This window comes from Amia ocellicauda, chromosome 23, assembly GCF_036373705.1.
Source record: "Amia ocellicauda isolate fAmiCal2 chromosome 23, fAmiCal2.hap1, whole genome shotgun sequence".
In the NCBI taxonomy this organism is placed as follows: Eukaryota; Metazoa; Chordata; class Actinopteri; order Amiiformes; family Amiidae; genus Amia; species Amia ocellicauda.
Genome location: NC_089872.1, coordinates 20558662 through 20579097, shown reverse-complemented (window position 1 = coordinate 20579097; position 20436 = coordinate 20558662). Strand labels below are relative to the sequence as shown.

At 43.0% G+C, this 20436-nt stretch overlaps 1 long non-coding RNA gene across 4 annotated transcripts; it reads right to left on the bottom strand.

Moving 5' to 3' along the window:
• Positions 1-1945: 1945 nt before the first annotated feature.
• Positions 1946-20205, bottom strand: LOC136719154 (uncharacterized). Of its 4 annotated transcripts, none has more exons than XR_010805365.1 (4): positions 19812-20204; positions 5835-5958; positions 5582-5737; positions 1946-2575 (listed from the first exon to the last, which is right to left on the bottom strand). It is a non-coding gene; the product is annotated as an uncharacterized LOC136719154 (long non-coding RNA). The 4 variants fall into 4 exon arrangements; XR_010805364.1 differs by lacking the exon at positions 1946-2575 and adding an exon at positions 4269-4724; XR_010805362.1 differs by lacking the exon at positions 1946-2575 and having other exon boundaries at positions 4269-5737; positions 19812-20205.
• Between the last annotated feature and the right edge of the window lie 231 nt (positions 20206-20436).

The window sequence follows — 20436 nt, the reverse complement described above, 5'->3', positions numbered from 1 at the left end:
CAAAATCAAGATATAATTACAGAGTATCAGCAACCATTTCAATAAAATAAATTTAGTTTTAACAGGCCTGTTAAGCATATAGGTTTAACACTCTATGAATATAGTAGCTAGAAAACATATGCAAAGACAAGCGATATTCAGACACTCGTACACAGTTGATAATTGGGTTCTTCAATGACCTGTACTGGTGAATTCGACTCTTCCTAACTGGGCCATTGTCCGGGACTGGTTTTGTATGGAAACCTGCAGGATCATCGAGCAATAGAAAGTATAAATGAAAACAAATCCGTTAACCTAATTTAATATTATATTCCGCCGTATTGTAATGACATAAATAGTGTTGAAATGTCCTTCTGATTAAATATTAATATGCGCACTAAATAATACATATAAACAAGATGGTATTTCTTATTTTTCTGGTGGGGGGGTTCTATCATCTCGAGCTATTTTTATGTATTTATTTATTTCCCCCACTTACAAATACAAAAAAAGTATTTTTCCAGGTCCAGGTTAACTGGAATGTGTTTCTTTTAATTTGAACTTTTCCTCATTTGCAGGTAAACAACAAAACAGAACACGGGCAACTGGAAACCAGTGTTTGATTTTGAACAATCATTTTTGTTAAGGTTTTTATTACGAAAATTAGTGTTTTTATCTTATACAACGTACGAATACATATGAAGTAAATGTACATGTTTCTTGTCTTGTGTCTCACTGGGTCTGTCTCTGCACGGAAGAGTCTCCAGTCTTCATATTGCGCTTTGCTGACACACGTGTGGCTGAGCGGGGAGTCCATCAATGCCGTGTAGGGATCCGTTTCATTCAATTTCAATATGTTTTGCCTCTTATTTTCTTGCATCCAAATGGAGACGCGGTGCCAGTGCGGGCTGTGACGGCTCTTTCACTGGCCCAGCCCGGTCCACACGTCTCGGTTTACCTGAACACAATCGCTGTGCCACCTTTTTTCATATTAAACTAGAGCAGCTGGAATCATGTTTCGTGTGCAGTTTTACCAAACGCCTACAGAAGTGAGCGTTTTCATAACATAACACACATATAATTAAGATACAATCTACTATACCGATAGGCTCCTGTGCAGGGTTTTCTGTGAGCAGTGGGTGAAGCTGCCCGGCCTGGGGGAGAATTACAGGGGGGTCTTGAATCCATCCTGATGGGTTTATTGAGAGGCCCGCATCTCACTAATCGATCGATTGATTGATTATCACACCGTTACATATTATTGTGACGAAATTACTGGCTGCGGTTTAGTATCACCTCACCAAGAATTCTAGTACAAATATTTCAGAAGATGTTTTCAAAACATATATACATAAATACATATATATATATAAATGAACCGTAATCGCCATTTCAATCAACTCATCAGCACTGATGAACACGAGTAGCACTTCTGACACAATGACAGTAATCGCAGCTCCAGCCCTGCACTGGCGGGTCCTTCTCCCTGGGAGCATGTCTGCTGCAAATCTGTCCACAAATGGTTTTTCCAGCGCTGTCACACGACACCCCTTCATTATAGCCCCCCAACCGAGAGATTAAGTTCACGATTTGCAACCAAGTGCATTTACAACGAATTAAAATACTTTGGCTGCTGCCTTCACAGAGACTGGGGTTTTACAGACCGACTTTGTTGTTTGGGAACTGCGCATTGCCTAACCTTCAAACCACGCGGAATCGTGGAAAAACGTCATCATTTTGAGTCAATTTCGAAATAACATGTATAATTAGCAACTCATGAGTGAAATAAATGTTTCTTTGCAGACAAAACTGCCGCTTAAAGTCTCGAAATGCAGCAAGATAAGCGGGGGTCAAAGGTCAGCATTTAACTTAAAAAAAAATTGTAAGGTGCAACTTGGAAGGCATCCCAAACAAAGAGCTCTGCTGCACCTTAAATACGGTTTGAGTGACAGGGACAGTGCGATTAAATCAGGCAGTTACTGGGGCAGAAGGTGTGAGGAACAGGGTGATACACATTTCCATATCCTGGTGGTGTAGACAGCCGAGGTCAAAGAGCATCAGATTCATGGCACATTGTGATTCTATTTCATGCTCTCTATTTATTTACAGCCATCATATGTCTTGTATTTGACTCATAATCTGTCAACAGAAATAAAATGTTTATTTCAGAACCACACTAAAACAGGAATGATATTGAAGTGTATTTGTTTATAACGAACCCACCGGCTCCAGCATGTCTTAATCTCATTGCAAAGAAGAAGAACTTCTCCTTGGGATCTCGGTGCATCATTTCCCCTGGTGCCGCGAGGAGCCAATCGTATTTCACGCAGGCACAGCTCCATGAAATGCCTCCTCCGTGGGACGGGTTTGCCATTGGCCTCAGCGTGTGTGTGTGCCTCCCCCTGCCCACGGAGAGGGCCGCGCTCCAGCGAGAGGCGCCTGCTCAGAGCCTCGCAGCCCAGGATGAGTGTCTCGGCCCGGGAGGACAGGGCGGCGTGCTGCCGTTCCGGATGGATGCCCTCTCCCTGTGGGCAAAGCGACGCCAGGAGGGGGAAGCTTCTGATCTGCCGGGGCGAGCGAGTCTGAGCTCGGAGGGCTGTGGAGCAAAGGGAATGAGGAACAAGATGACACCCCATCCCCCCGGGCCCCTGTGGCGGTGATACCGACATTCCCCCTGCCATTATATAGGTCTAAAACATGTGTCTGTTTGTCTACCTATCTATCTATCTATCTAGCTATCTGTCCATCCATCAACATGTATCTGTCTGTAAAGATAAATAGCATCAACCTGTAGACAAAAACTGCACATTTAAACATGAAATTTAGTGTGACACCAAGTGTAAAATAAAAAAAAGAACAGTTTTTCTGATTCATTTAAAAGAGTGAAGTGTCCTGCAGTTTCTATGGCCTAAATATGAACCTGAGAGATGCGCTACGCAATCAATCGAATGTTCATGCCTTACTTGATGATATCGCATTCAGCATTCACGATGCTCAGTGCTCAAGAAAAATAAGTTTGCAACGTCCTCTTCTGAAGAGAACTACACCAGACAGGAAAACATACAGCACGACACACAGTCAAACATTGCGAACGTCGCTGACCCGCCACGAAAGCGATTACGCATCGTGAGCCCATCGGTTTTGCCACGCTCTGCTCGGCACAGGCGTGGAGATGCTGTCCGCGGTCTTCCCTGGATGTGATTATTGCAGTGATTGTCCATCCCTAAACCTGGGGGCTTGACTGAGATCCACTGCGGTGGGTATTTACACTAGATTAACATTCTCCATTTCTTTTCTCTACAGGTTGCTCTTCCAGCTGGCTGGATACTCCAATTGGCCCAGGTAACCATTCCTGCTTATTCCCCAAACAGCGAGATTTACTTCCCAGAAATTCTCCAAACCCAGAGTCTTCAGCAGAGTTTCGCATGGTTCGTTGAGTGGGTGTTTCTGAACGGCGATATGATGTGTGTAATGGAACTGTGCAGGGACACAAAATGCCCAGTGATTAACTGTGTGTTCACCTTTTTCTGCTCTCATCAATGGAAAGATCAAACCAATTAGATGTGTGTATTTCCTCCTGATCTTTTTAATTGGGGAGTTCACAACCTACATGATCCACTGCTGCCCGACCCGACACATAGCCAACAGACATCTATCCACTGAATGGCACGCATGCATTTAGACAGTTTTTCATTGTTGTAAACTTGCCAAGTGGCTTTTGATTTACATACAATACATCTACTGTTAGCTGTTATCCCCGGCTAGGGGCAAATATCTCTCTTAACTGATACCTGGGTTACTTAGCTGTCATTTGCAGCTCTGGGAATGTGGCGCTGTTGTCCTCAGATTAGTGCCTGACTGGAGCCAACGTCACTTTGCAGCTTTTGCTCTGGGCCGCTCAGAGCACTGACCTCGCTCGGGCTGGACTCGGGGCGCCGGTCCTGACACGGCTCGGAGGTGAGAGGCTCAGAGGACCCGGCAGCGCCCGGCGTCCCTACAGAGTGCGCTCTTGGCTCCACTTCTAGCAGCTCACGAGCACTAAGCTCTGCTGACCACAGTTTGCCTCTCCTTTCAAACACCAGCTGCTTCGGAAACCATGAGCATTTTTCTACAAACCCCAAATGCTGTTATTATTTATCCCTTCAAGGCCATTGCAGTCCTAAACATCTTCCCTCCATTGTTTCAGTCTCCCACTGAAAATACCAGAGAAACATGTGTAGAACCGAGAGCCCTCTGTACACTAACTGAACCTTTTCGAGTCGTGAGAATCATAACAGATATCAGGGAGGTTACTGTAAACAAAATGTTTATTAGAAATTACACACACAGACAACTGGGCAAATTAGAAAGGGTGGTGCGAATTCCTGACACTGTAATGCTGACTCTGAGAGCCTTGAATGCTCAGCCCAAGTTGGTAGCAGTTTTGCTTTTGTTGTGGTTTGTGTTTGCCCCTCGGATTGTGCGTTTTCACAGCGGGCTGCTGGTAAGTGCAGCCCTGTTTGAAGCTCGGCCTTTCCCAGAAAGATCAGGTCCACTAACAGTCATGCCTGGGGGATCTCCTCACTCCCACTGTAACTCTACTACCCCCGACACAAAGGCCCAGCCTTGCACTTGAGCAACAGGACTTTCATTTGTTTCCATTCACAGCCAAACAGGTATGACCAGCTATGGACACACGGCCCCTGTGATCTCACAGCGCTCGGCCGCAGATGCACTCCGACAAGAGCCCGTGGAAACCAGATACCCTTCATTATTGTCCATCGTGTCCCGAATGAGGTGAAGCGGAAAGAAAGAAAACAAAGAAGGGAAGAGACATTTACTGCAGTTCATTCAACGTATCCAAATGATGGTTCCTCACGTGTGCGGGGTGCGTTATTTAAAGATTTCCATATGATGCATATTTATGATTTTCCCAAGTGAATATACTAACTAGAGGTGTGTGAAATGTACACAGAATGACCTACTGGTGCTCCCGAATAAGGTGTTCTCTTCACAATATTTGCCTAAAGGAGGTAATATCATGTATCAATCTGAGAATGTACGGTTCACTATACCATGAATTTCCACTGGCAACCTTTTGTGTTTCCACCCACACAGGTTTCTCAGGGGTTAACCACTGTGCTTTACCATAGTTTCACCGTGTTTTACCGCAGTTTAAAGTGTAGAAAGGGTTACTGTTAATAAATATGACTGTTTAACGCATTGGATCCAGAAAAGCTACAGTTGTCCTAGATATCCTGGGAGTTGAGGTGCTGATAATGAGACCCATTACTAGATCAGGGCGATGTATAAAAACAAGAGAATAACACTGACTTTCACCTTAATTAGACGAGGTTTGCAGCCGATCTCCCAGCGAAGCCAGACTCCCTGTGCCGACGGCTGCTGCGCCCGGGCAGGGACCGCAGGGCACCGAGAGGGGAGGCGCGCTCAGTCAAAACAAAGAGACCACGTGGCTGAGCCGGGCTTAATTACATCATCCTCTCACAAACCCAGCTCCTCCAGAGGTCAGGTCCACACACACCACCGCTATTAAGATTACTGAGGCATTGCAGTCTTAATAGAAAGTAATAATAATAAGAAGATGGGTATATTTTCGGTTTACCTGCCAGTCCCTAATTCGGAGAGGAAGCCTTCAGGAGCAATGTACTGACGTTAGGACACTTTCCTTTCAATGTGTGTGTTCGTCCGAGCAGATCACAGACCAGGGAACCCCAGCACGACTCCTGTCACCGCATTGATGGCACCAGGAATCTTAGTCCTATAGGAACACAAAAAGAAGAACGACCAACACTGACGTGCAGGTGTGTGTGCGGGGGGGCTTGGGTGGAGTGTCAGAGGGAAAGTGTGGGACTCACAGTGAGAGTCCAGTTATGGGAAGGAGAAGTGAGGGCTGGTTCATTTGTGGTGCTTTCAAGAAGAAGTCACGTGATGTAGTCGGTGTCACGCTTGACGGTACATCCTTCCCACCCGTGCGTGACTCTAGAGTGTAAGAAACAAAACAGAAGCTGACAGATTACCTTAATGACCTTTCTGCATAAAAACTCGAACATTTAATTTAAGTTTATCGACAGCAGTCATTCCTTAAGCCAAATATAACCTGCAAAATTAACAATCTGAAAAGGAAATATACATATTGAATGTCAGTGAAGTGTCATCTGAGAATCATAGCAATCAAGTGCAGTTAAAAACTGACACAACAGCGCCCTCTTCTGGGCAGGCCGAGTGCCAGTCCCGGCGTCAGCGCTGTGTGACCCTGCCGGGCTCCTGTAGCTGCACAGTCAGGGTTTGATGACGTCACTCTGAGCTTGAACATGATTAAATCATTTGTGAACATCCAGCCACAAAACAAATAAAAAAATAATAGCTCTAATTATATGTAAAGATAATGATTACAATTTGTGTTAATAAAATAATAAAGGCAATATTAATGTAATCCTTTCCATATACTGAACTGGTATTCATTTGATTAAAAAACATTAATTATACCAACGCTTGGATGTAAAAATAAACTGACTGAAATCTCATTAACCCATCTCTCTTGTAAGTGTTATTCTTAATTAAAACATTGTCAATTTCTGAAGCAGCATAAAGAGAAACGAGAGCAAGAAATGATTCATATGACAGGAGGAAATTCACCTTCCCCGTGTGTTTGGTTATTAATAGTTTATGATCCCCAAACTTATTTTTCTTTTTCTGAAGGATGCCAGAGAGTCAGCTTCAGCCACATGACTCCACTGCACTGATGAATTCTCATTTCCGCTAAATTATCTGTCTGGTTCTTAGATTGCTGTTGGGTATCCGACTGCAGTCGTTCAATGGCAATAAAAACATGTTTACAAGAAGAAAGGGTGGGGGAGACAGGCGGTGGTGAGAGCGAAAGAGAAAAGACGGACTATACTATCATAGAGCAAGAGATCAGTGCGATGGTTCAGCTCCGGCACTCTTGAGCTGAACCGGTGTTGAAGGCAGAGCTCCTGCAGAGGTGCCAGGCAGGCCAATCTCACATCCCTCTTCCTTGCGATTGATCGAGCGCATCTCACACAGTCCTCCCGCTCCACTTCTCAGCTGGCTTGTACAGTAGCTCCTGGCTAAATTCCTCCGTGCGTTTTCCTCCCCCCCTTCTCCAGATCCGTTTCAAACCAAATGTCAGTGTCTGCCAAGCTGAAGACCTTTTCCAGGCAAACCGTTTGAAGTATTTCTTGGTTTGTTGGCTTTTCTTACTGCATGATTTATTTGTCTGTCGAGCTCCAGTTCCTTCTTGCCACAAGCAGCCAAGCAGCGGAGAACAATTGTGCAATGGATGGGAATGCGGAGTTACTTACAACAGAGAAGAGGATGAATTCGCCCATGTGGGGTAGATTGGGGGGGGCAGTTTTTGGGGATTGTGTCCTCTGAATCACGTGCTCTATCAGATGCACTTGGCCAACTCATCCCACAGTTGCCTCTTTGACAGGATATGGATATTTACACCATATCCGTATCCTGGATCAGACCACGCACGTAGGCAGGCAGATATGATCTTTATATTTGTTCTGTATGTGCTGTGTCATGTTGTCTTTTGCTGAAGTCCCTGCGCTGATCAGCACATTTACCCCTATTCAAGGCAGGCGATGCCGGTGATCGCGTATCTTCAGAGCTGAGAGATTCTCTTCACAAAACGTTCACAAGACGTTTTAATTGAATTAATTTAAGTTCTTGCCTTCATCAGAGATACATGTATTGACTATACCTCAGGAGATTAAGAGGTTAACAGATTTAAAACGCTGCTGCACTTGACTCTGTCAATCTGGTCTTAAAACGTCTCAAAAGTCTGTATTTCCGTTGAAAAGCATTGAAGAACACTAGTTAAGACAGGTGACAGAGAAAAGACAACCACTCAGCTCTCTCACGTCTATCAGGAACTGACTCGGAGCTGCCGTTTCTGTATTTTTGGGGGCATTTTCACATTTCAATTCTAATTGTAGTGAACGGAGCCATCTAGTGGTGCAAAAGTGTTTTTCTGTCTGCTCTGCCCTGAGGACCAGCACACCTCCCTCTAGTGGAGAAACGACAGAACTGCAGCTGTTCCACTCCTCCACATTAAACATGTGATTAAATAGGCCTCAATGAAGGGACAGTTAATAATAATAATAATAATAATAATAATAATAATAATAATAATAATAATAATTTAAAGTCTAATTGTTATTATTATTATCTGAAGATACTTTGCATTTGACAGTTAGTTTCTTAATAATAATTACAATTATTATTAACCATACAGTGGAAATAAACGTCTTTTACATCATAACTCTTTAATTTAAAAGAAAAGACACAGGCAGCGGAAGAGCGTCACAGCGCAGACGCGACGATTTTTCCGTTTCGGGTTGGAGGACTGAAACCGTTTTCCCGCCTCTGGAAGAACCGCGGCTCGCAGCCAGCCAATCACAGCCCGCCTCCAGGAGCAAGAGACACGGAGACATGGCGCCATGTGCAGATACAACACAGAGCACAAGCCCTGCTGGGACAAGTGAGGATTCACACACGAGTGGAGAGAGAGAGAGAGAGAGAGAGAGCCAAACGAGGAGGATATTGAAAGAGTTCACAGAACCGCTGCTTCGGTTGGTAAGCTTCACTCCGAATCAAGCACTGAAGTGTGAACGTTTTGCCGAGAGTTCATGACCCATTTGGGTTCACAGATACAGACACTCCGGACCAGCAACATTGTAGCTCATGGAGTGGGACATCCGGGTGATGAGTGACGTCACTGTACAGCACCCGCGCCGCCATCTTGCTTTGGGGAATCACATGTGGATGCACCGATACGGATCAATATCAATTATCTACAATAAAGTGTAGTTTACTATGGTAAAAGGTCACACATGTTAAGCCGTGGTTGAGTACCGTGTGGTAAGGTCTAGTGTAGTATGGTAAAGCATAGTAAAATCGTGTTAAAATGGGTTAAATCCTAATCAAACATGGTAAAAACGTAGTAAAACATGGTAACCTGCAGTGTAGCCTGGTAAAATATGGCCAAGCTTGAACACTGACAGACTCTGCTTGTAAACCCGCTTCATTCGGAATAATAATCATAAAAACGATACATATCTTGCGACAGAACAATATTGCATTTTCTCACCGCAAACTGATATTCATACCGATTGACACTCAGTCCGCGACGCGGCGTGTGACCCGGGAATAAAGCAGCAGCCAATCAGATGACACCGCTGCGACGCCGCGTCTGATTGGCTGCTGAGATTGAGACGCATAACAGATCAGTAAATAAGCCGGTACACCTGTAGCTGGTGTGCAAAATACGCCATTTTCAGTGTGCATTGCTTATCTCTGACTGAAGATTAAAAACACGCGAATAAACCGGGCAGTGTCCGGCAGTCCTGTGACCCAGCGGACCCAGCGCCGCTCAGAGCCGCCCGCATGCGCAGTATTGACAGACCTGCCCGGGGAAGCGCGGCTGCCTACCTGCACAGGTACGCAATGGACAGCCTGTTGATTTAAATGAGTGTTTTACCTTGTTTGAGCGGCCACTGCGTGTAAACAGCAGCTCACACCCTCGGCACGGTGCACTGGAGCAGCAGGACGCGGTTCTGGGTGGGAAACACGACCAACACGTGGAATATAAGCATCAAGTGGATGTCCAGGAGAAACATGCTCATCCTTCCCCCGTATAACCAGTAAAGCCACAGCAAACACATCAGTTGCAACTGCACTTGTGCATGTATATATATATATATATATATATATATATATATATATATATATATATATATATATATACATACATACAGCTACTGTTTGTACCCTAGACACTTCCCATGTCCTAATTACGCATGGTGACGTGGTTTAATCAGGACAGTGCTGCACACTGCAGTCTCGCATCAACTTCAAGTCTGTACAAATACTGGGACATTAGTCAGACCTTTTTAATCTGGGCATGTGCAACAAGTACCTTGAAGACCCATCTTGTCTGTGTCTTCTTTATCTGGCCAGTATTTACATGTCAAATGCATTCTTTTGAAATGACTTAATTATCCTTGTTTCCATTAGTTCAGTTGTAGGGTTTTGTCATTGGAAACAGATGAATAATGTGATGTAGTGTGCAGTGCAGCAATCTTCCTACCTGTCATTTAAGATAACCAATATCTACTTGCCTAATAAGTGAAGTTGGATGTTACACAATTGTAAAATTAAAGTGGTGGGGGTGGCACTGTGACTCTGTCTGTCCATTCATACGTATTTCTGCTGTGAAAAAGTAGGCTACACTAATGTGTTCAGCACGACACACTTTGTGTTACAATTCACTGACGCACAACACCATAGTGTGGCTTTGTAGCACAGGTCTGTATTGTAGAAACACATTATTTGTTGTAATTCTGTACATTTTAACACAGTGTTGTCCATGAACAAACACCGAATCTGTTACATTTGACACATTAGTTCTGAGAGAGTGGATGTGTTTAAACAGGCATCAGACAAGGGGAACGCAACAGCGCTGCGTGTCTGAGCGCTTCAGTAAGATGCAGTTTTTGTGCCATGCTAAGATGATGAAGTCACTTTCCCACAGGGTGTCAAACTGACCGCTGCACTGATTGGCTTGACCTAAACTAGATGAATCCCCATCGATTGTGTTTTTAAAGGGTGATTTGTGGGCGGATCAAGTCTGCTTGTGCTTGGTATGATTTTGTGTTTCGTGATTGTTTCCAGACTGAAGAAGACATCGCTGTGTGAAAGAGGAGGCGTCTCTGCACTGCTCTCAGGTCAGTGCACACTGCACTAATAAACACCAGCGCACCTTATTACAGTTCATACCAGCATTACCAACAAATATCATTAACGTGGACTCTTTTCAATATATGGGTTATATACATGTTAATTCCCTGACCATAGCATGGACACATTGTATCTTTAAGTAATCCAGCTAGAATTGTGTTTCAAACTGGCCTGATTTTATTTAAGGCACTAAAACACCTTCGTGATTTTCAATAAACATGTGTGAGTTCAGGCAAACCGAGCCCTGGGTTTACAATCTGCACAACACCTTAGACAAGGACAAGCGTAGAGACGCGGCTTGATTGGCAACAATTTGAATGTGTAAATAATGACACTTTGATTTTATTGAATGTTCATAGATTGGTTTGATTGTTATTATTTTATTTTGATTCCCCTTTTTTTATCTCAAAATCTCATCTGCAAGTGTAGCCACAACACGAACGCACAGCTTTGGGGTGTCAGCGCAGAACCAGTCCAGACACAGGTGCTCCTTCTTGTAACGCCCGGACCATGTCGGGTTCTGTGTCCTGTAATCTGCCAATCGGGCGTGGAAACCGGTTCGATGGAGTCGGTGCGCGCTCGGTTTGAAGCGATTATCGGGAGAAGGCGCGTCTCTCCAGAGCCACACTTGCCCTTACGGTTTACAAAGCATTACAAAGTGCAGTAACACAATCAGAACCAAATACTGTTAAATAAGAGCCAGAGGGCCGAGCTGCCCAGGAGATCAGGCTCCGGACAGGTGTGTCTGGAGCGGGAGGGGGTCCGGGACGGTGCGGTCCTGGGGGGGTGAAAGGACAGATGAAGGACAGAGCTATAGCAGTCCTGTGGACATTATTTAATATTCCTCTTTTTATTCCTAGCTTGGCAATACTGCTTGTGCTGTGTGTTGCTTTGAATGTGTTTTTGTTTGGGGGTGGGGGGGTCCTTGTGGAAGGCCACCCTGTCTGTGAAATTTCCCTCTGAACTGCATTGTGAGAGAGAGAGAGAGAGAGAGAGAGAGAGAGAGAGGGCTTCCTGTTTATGTACAGAATGGTGGCAATTTAGGATTTGAGTTTTTAAGAGTTTCTGCACAGGATTGCATTACCATTGTAAATGTGTCACAAACCACTTTGTATGTATTCCAAAGCTGTGTGCACATCAAGGGCTTGATTCCCCTTTCTGAGGATAAGAGTAAGAAAACTGAATTAAATTGTGATTGCCTGTGCTGCCATGAGTGACAAATAAAACATCCCTGGGTTGGTATTGAAGTTGTAACAATGAGCCTAATTTTTACATCTTTTGTACCAGTGCAATTTTTGCTTAATTCCACCCTGGATGGCAAGAGTCCAGAACAGCTGAAACAAAATAGTGCGGCGGGCTGACCGAAAGTGGGAATTAATAATGAATTTGATGGGGAAACGCAGAATGCCTCAATGGGAAGGAAAGAGAAAAACAGGAGAGAGAGGCTAACCGCATGTAAAAATATAAAATATGTATGCCTGCTCCGACTTAATTCTGCCCTCCCTGTTGCAATCGAAACAAAGTGTTTTCCTGGAGTATTTGTTGTGGTTTAGGGACTTGTGCATGAGACATAATAGAGCCTTATATAATCACGGCCTCATACAGTTGTCTTATAATTAGCGGTACGGGACGTGCATGGCGGATGAGAAAGCCTGTGTAATTACCGCGAGAAGCCAGGGTGGAAGTACAGAGAGAGGGAGAGGGAGAGAGAGGGGGACAATGTGCCACCGTTCCCCGGCCCGGCGTGTCAACATGCGCGCCCGTTTCTGAAAGGGTGCCATCTGATTCACGGGGCAGACAATGCCTTACCGAAGGGGTGGCGGATAAGCATCAGACGCTGGTGGGGCTTTTCAATACACCGGCTCATTTGCTTCCCAGCAGCAGTGCGGGGTTTCAGATGAGATCGGTCATCGCCATCTACAGATATTCTGATTGAGCTAATAGAATAGCATGGCGGGTTGAATGGCACGTCTAAATTAAGATATTCATGAGTGTCCCGTCCCCCCCCACACGCACACAGTCATATAGTTTTAATGTGCAGCTCACTAATGCGATTCCCTCGCATCGTCAGACTGGAGGGTGTTTTTCCGGGCCCACTCCTGCAGTGAGAGCAGTGGTAAGCACTGTCTTCAGATGCGCACTGTGCTTGTCAACAAATGTCATTTCCATTAGAATCAGAAATGCCTGCCTCTGTTCTTTGCGTCTCTTCTGTGTTCTCGCTTGGTTTGTTGTTGGTGTGTAATTGTACTCTGTAAACGAGACAGAAATACACCTTAATCACACCCCCCTAATGATAGAATCTCACTAATGGCCCACATGATCTTTTTTATTTCTGTTGCTCTACTTATTTTGGGGGGGATGCGTGGAAATCCAGCTTAATTGGTTTCAGCCAGTTGGCTACGGGTGTCTATTTCTGTCTTGCTCTTAGATATGAAAGGGGGTCAAAACTGTTTTGAAATTCAAGCTGTAACGGCAAAGTAAAAGCTGATACCGTGTAGCGCCACAGCCAGCGGTCTTCCGAGACCCGCACTCGTGTGTTTTCTGGACCCATAAGTGTGTTTTACTGTCCATTTACAGGCTGCCGTCCTCAGGCCTGTGCGTTACCCCGGAGTTTAACGTTAAAAGGCGGTCCTCCTGTGGAGACCATTAGGTTTTTTCATTTGAAAGCCAGCAGCCCTGGGTATCAGTGGTGAAAAATTAACTAGGGATGCAGGATTCCATTACAGCCGGAACATTCCCCTCCTCGATCTCGCACAAATGGAAATACAGTTCAGTGTTTCAACATCATTTGACTTTCATATGATCAAACATTTATACCCGCGGTTGTAGAGCGCCGTCCCTCAGGCGGGGGATCCTAACTGGAGCATGATGAGCGTGATAAAATAGCCCAGGCGGCGCGTCTCAACTTTTCACTGTGCTGTACTTTTCATCCCCTCGAATCCTGCGATTTGTCTTTTTATAAAGACACGCACTAATGAAGCACAGTGTGCAGAAGAGACCCCCGGCACGGTAAACGTCTCGGGACCCCTCAACAGAGCGGCGCCTCGCTTTTGGAGAGATGCATCTGGGCCTCTGATCTGCCAGACATCATTCAGTCTTCTTGGCAAGCCTGGAGGATGGCAAGACAATGCAGAGTCGGCTCATAGTTTATTTGTATTTGTTTTTGCACGTATGTACCCATTAGCACAGTACTCTGTCACATGTGTTTATTTGTATGACGGTGTCCTTCCAGCTGAGATTTAACGCTCACCTGTTGGTTTAAAAGCAAAGCAGTTTTCTTTCTCTGGAAGAGACGCCTGTAAGATTGTCGAATTCCTGCTGTGGAAAAATAAGCATCTTTCCACTAGATGGCGGTAAAAGCACATGAAAGCTGCGGGAAGCGACAGGATTGCAAAATGACCGTGTGCTCTGCCCGACAGAGCCGGCCGGGCCGCTTTATGGCAACCCAAGCACACTGCTGGGTGTTTATATATAGATTTATAACTATATATGTGTATATATATTTCAGTATGTTTATATATAATATATATTGTTGCATATATAAAAATAAAACATTGTTGCATATACATGTATATATAATATTGTTGCATGTGTACAATTCATCGTTATCGAAAAATAATTGTACTAAGTCCAGATAAGTTGTGCAAAGGATCATGTTTTGTATTTTACGGTATTTCCTCTCATGATTAGTAGTAAACGCTTCTTGGCAGGTTTTATTTCTGGCAGTGACCGCAGGGCGAGAAGTACGAGTCCAAATCTGCACTGCAGTTCTGTGGCTAAGGGTCTGTTCAGCGCTTTTGACACACTTAAATAAATAACCTAATGTATGTGACATTTTAAGTTTATTAGAGGTGTGTTAAACTATATTTACTATATTAACTATATTTAACTATTTACACCCCCCCCCAAAAAAAAAAGAAACACTGAATATAGCTATTTTTGCGTCTAACCTGATTATTGTCTAGAGCTGTAAAAATACGGCTGTTATAGAAAACCAGCTGTTTTAACTTTATTTGTATGCATTCTCTCATGGTGAACATATTTTGCATTTTATATTTTGTTTAAAAAATGAGTCTGTAGTGATTGTATTTGCTTGATTTATAAGAAAAGCAATCCCGAGTTCCCTTCATGTTCCCTTCCAGTTTTGTCAAAGTCATCTTGCATGTTCTTAGTCTCATGTTAAACGTGTGTGTTTTATGCATCAGCGATATTTGTCATTGGAACTGTCCATTTCTTGTCGTCGTGCTAATATACATTGTGAGAATATTTAATTTCCAGCTTCAATAGATCATTTTCATTAAATAATAATAATAATTTAATTTAATTAAATGTTCGTACAACGTGAGATTTAATTTAAAATGCAGGAGTGGATATTGTATGTGGAGAAAAGGTTGATACTGTAGCACCTTATTTATGTAATTAATGTAAGTCCTTATTCCGTTTTGTCACATTATAACTCAATCTGCCTGTGAGATTTTAGATGCATATTCAATTATTTTCTATCCTGCTTAAGTCACGCTATTTTACTATTGACTGTGTACATACTTAAAGCATAATGGTCAATGCAGTTCGTTTTCACGATGGTAAACTCTTGCTTTGCGCATTCTTGTCAGCAGCCGACGCAATTCATTCATTGCAAACTTGTTAACAGTACCGTCGGAAGGAAAATCCTGCAGGATAACAAACACAACACAGGAGCTGAAGGATGAAGACGTGCAGCAAGTGCGGTGTTCCGTTCAAAACGGAACGGAGGCATCATGTTCAGTATAGTGCATTATCTGCCAGCGGGAGTGATTTAAGTTTAGCTCTCCGACGGCTTGCAGGGTTTTTACAGTTAACTTTAAGAAACAAGTTGATTGTGAAGCATCAGTCGTGCACTATGTGTCAACTAATCTGAAGCATAAAAAAGAGAAGTGATTGCCTTCAGCTAGCTGGCGATGTGTCAGTGCCAGTGCCGCCTGGGCTCAGCGCTCCGCTGTGCGGCCGGTCCATTGCGCCCAGCCCGGACAATGGATCACTGACCGCGCAGGAGACAATCGCCAATTCATGCACAGAGATGTGTCACCAAAACGCCACAGAAAAGCTAACATGACATCTGTTTTAATGGGTTCTTGCTAATAAACCCTTCTCCAATGGCGTCTTTGTTGGGACGTCAAAGATTATTTACAGAATGAGTCAATTTCTAAATGGTTTCCTGGTTGTTGAGCAGAGGCGCGGTAGGAGGTGGCGAGGACTATTGGCGGCTCAGGGGGCGACCCCTCTCTCCCAGCGGGGCCCCGGCAGGACCGGCGCTAATTGAGGAGGGAGCCCAGCCCGGGACACCAGGGGCTGGGGAATCAAGCGTGCAGGACAGGGTTCAGACAGGCGAGCCCGCAACTTGTATAGCGAGATGAGATGGAGCTGCATCCGCCTCCTCCTCCTCCTCCTCCTCCTCTCTCCCTGCTCGGTCTGTTCATTCTGGATCTGAAACGAGTTGCTTGTGACGGGATATTAAATGACATACAAAGCACCTTTGAAATGACTGGAAGTGATGTGACAGTGCAACCTTGTGTAAACTGGCTTATTTACTAATTTTACGCTTTTGAGTCACTGGCCACCACAAGGGAAATTATGTTTTTACACGAGCTTGTTTAAAATGAAAGCAGTATGGGCTACTTTTAATTGTTGACCCTTTGAAAATAAAGACGCACACAGTTGTTTCTCTAGGCTCTTTCTTCGGAATAGGTGTACCACTGTTTATATTCACTGGCGTTAAGGGTGTAACTCATTTTCTTGTAGACAAAAGTGGCCGGACAGTCATGTAAAAATGACGTCATGTTGTCAAGGTTTGCTGTGCCGGTCGCTTCTCTTGGAAAAACAGAATTATGAGCCTCAGCCTCCCGTACTATTGTGAAAAACGCCCCGTGACCCCCTGTGTTTCCACCGGGACTCCGTTCACCCGCCTGTGTCACTCGGGCTCAGATATGTAATATTGACTCATCAGCCTGGATGTGGATGAAATGAACAAACACATTTGTACAATAACATAATACAAGTGCAAAACTTTTCTAATTGAAAATATTTGAGCAATTATAAATTATGCTGTTATTATTATTATTATTATTATTATTATTATTATTATTATTATTATTATTATTTCTTGGCAGACGCCCTTATCCAGGACGACTTACAACATAAGTGCAAAACAAATAATGTTATATTATGAGTGTGTTGCTGGCATCCTTTTTGCGGTGTTGCATTTTAAACTCCTGGATTAAAACGGTGTAGCCAGGTGTAGCAGCAGTGCAAACAATAACACGACTGGTGAATGTCGTGGGGCTGCGTCCCTTACATTGAAGACTTGAATGCATGTCTATGCATGTGTGTGTTTGTGGGTTATTTGTTTTGGTGTGAGCAAGTTACGTATTAGTTAATAAGATTTCCCCAAATACAACAATGCGATGAGGTTTTGCCAGAGACCCGGACGAGTTGTGTGACGGGTGGGGGGTAACGACAGTAAAATAAGAAAAGAAAAAGAAAATCTGTACAATTTACTACTGTCCGAATTACTAACCGTGTTCATGTGTATTATTATTATTATTATTATTATTATTATTATTATTATTATTATTATTATTATTATATTGATCTCGTAAAAAACGAATCATTTAGTTATAATAATAATCGATATAACGATATTACACTTATTGTGCATTTATTTAATATTATTATTTGTAGTATAATTTTCAGAATTTGCACTTAGACTGGCTTTGGCCTTTTAGAAGTACAATGGTCAAAGGTTATTATTATGTTACCTGTCAGATGCCCGTAGATGTAAATTAAATTTAAAACATATCCTGTGTAATTGTAATTTATAAATGTAATTAACTATGAAGTTATGCAAATATCCTGCGCCGATGTATTATTACAGAAAACATTAGAACTGCTTGTTACATATAATAAAAGTGTGGGAAGCCATATGAACTCATATCTGTATACAGTAGCCACTACATTTTTATCCATAAACAAATGCTGAAATACACAAGTGAGACTTAATAGCTTTCATATATTTTAATAAAATCAAATTCGAACGTGTTATTAATGGTTAATTGGAAAATGTTTCAATGAATTGATGCATTGTTGATTTGAAATAAACATCAGAAAAGGGCTTTTGGGCTTCGAGTGAGAATTGCTCTTTCGCAACAGCTGCTGACAGTATGGGCTGCCTGCTCGCCTGTTTGTGTGTTTGTTGTTGTCTGTCTGGTTTGCAGTGACAGTGTTAGACTATTGGAGGGTGTAACACGAAAAAAGCAAGTCTTTTCAGTCGGGGGGTGTATGAACCTGGGCGCTTATCTGGGCACTCGGTAATTAATAACATGTACCGTCATTAAACTGCACTGCTGAGGATTTCCATTCCATAATGATCTTTTAGTTATGATGGTAAACACAGATCTGACAGAGAAACATTTACCGACCGGCTTAGCCTGGACAATCTCCAATGTTTCCAAACTGACGTTCATTAGAGACGAGATCTTTAGCGTCTCTACCATCGCCACCTGAACCCCCTAATAAGACCTCGACACAAACAGGCCTAATTAGAAATGTTTACTGTTGCACTGAGAGCTTGTGCCAGTCAGTACAGGTATCAGACGCAACGAAAAGCACGCAACTTGTATGTCATTTTCCCCTTATTTATGAAATATTGTCTTTTCGTGGAGGAGGAGCGGGGATCGTCATTGGAATAATATTACCATTACCGATGTTGTCTTTTTTGTGTCAGTGGACACGTTTGTTTGTTTGCTTTGTTCTTTTCGCACTCACACACTTTTGGCATTGCCTCGCATCCCTCCGTGTAAGATGCACAGTCCTGCGGGAGGCCGGCCGCCAGCCCTGCACCGGTATCTCAGGGGCCGGGGTGCATTTCACACCACAGGCTCAAGTTTGTGCTGCCTTTGCGTTTTGCTTATTTAAGGGGGAAGTGCCCTTAATGTGCATTAAAGCGTGTTCCTGGTGCTGACCAGTTTTAAATCTGTGAGCATCCGAGAAAAGCCGGCATCCCATCTGCCTATGGCTCCAAATTAAAGTTCAAACGGCCGGCTTATTCACTGCTGATCCTGTATCATAGCCTCTCGTGACCCTCAATTACAATTTAATAGAATTACACTTTTAAACCCCAGTCGTCTTAAAGAATGTTTTATCACAGCACTGCGCATAGCGGAGGGTATGACAGACAGATCGCTGGTTTATAGCATTAAATGTGGAGGTCACGACTAATATACTGTTTTTCAAGTTAATAAAATAGCTTTTGTTCAGAGCAACTTGTCCCTTACCCTCCCAGATGCTAAACTGAAAGACGCCGCCAATTTATGGCAGGTTTTATTTGCTGTAGTTGCGCCCAGGATCAGCACAGGGTTAATACGGTAAGTGTTCTGTCTTTGTCGCTACAAAACTTCAGAATATAGAGAGCACTGCTAGTGTGCAAGTGTGGGATACAGGGGACATGCAGGGCACACATGCAGTGTGTGCTTGCACTTTAACACAGGGCTTATAAATTACAAATTACAGCAGAGATTCCGTTATATATATATATATATATATATATATATATATATATATATATATATATATATAAACAAATCAACTAAAATAGGAATATGGGTTAATCAGCCATTGATGAAAAATATGACTACCACAAGTAATTATTATAAACTATTTATTTGCTTTACAGCTCATGATTACAGCACATTCACCCAGTGTAATGTTGACACAATTATCATCGGCGCAGCCCATGAGAACAGTACGAATTATATTTTAAAATATGGACATTGCACGAAAGTTGAAACAAGTGCTATTTTATTTGCCTATCATTTGCTATCATGTGTAAGTCGGTCCATACTTGTTACCCTACCAAGCACTTGACGATCAAACACGAACAAATACATAAAACATTTTTTTAAAGTGTAGTTCGTTTGTGTGTATAAATAAATAAATAAATATAATATAAATAAATATACATATATGAAAAAGGGCTTCCAACAATATATTCATAACGGCGTTTGATAATATGTTGAAGTGCGACATCTTACCTTGTTGTGCAAAGCGAGCGGGTCCGGCCCGTGTGGCGCTGCGGCTCCTGCGCGCTGAATCAGGTCACGCAGCCGAGCTCAGTGCAGCTGCATGAATAAACACGAATAGAAAGTTGTGCTCAGTTAACCGGGCAAATCGGAGAAAAAGCAGGGCAGCAAAATCCTTTCTCACTACAGGCCACAGCGAAAGAGCTTTCGTCTGCCTATGCGCAAGGTTATGGGAATTGGACAAATAATCCATTCTTCTGTTTTTGACATATATACTATAGCCTACACATATTACAGAAGAGTAGAAAACAATAACCCGTGATTACCTTTGGTTATTGTACAACGCAAATATCAAATGGTTTTCTTTCTACTCAGCCCTTGTCCAAATGTGAATTTGCAATTCACACCTATACCCCCCAATCACACACACACACACAAATAAAACAAAGTTCTGTGAGATTTATGTTTGACTGTTCCAGTGATTTCCTAAAATGTATAATCTCGTCATCCGTATAATTCCAACAATAAGCGCTAGAATCACGGTAGAAACACTAACGGCCATTATTATTATTATTTTTATTATTATTATTATTATTATTATTATTATTATTATTATTATTATTATTATTAGTGGTAG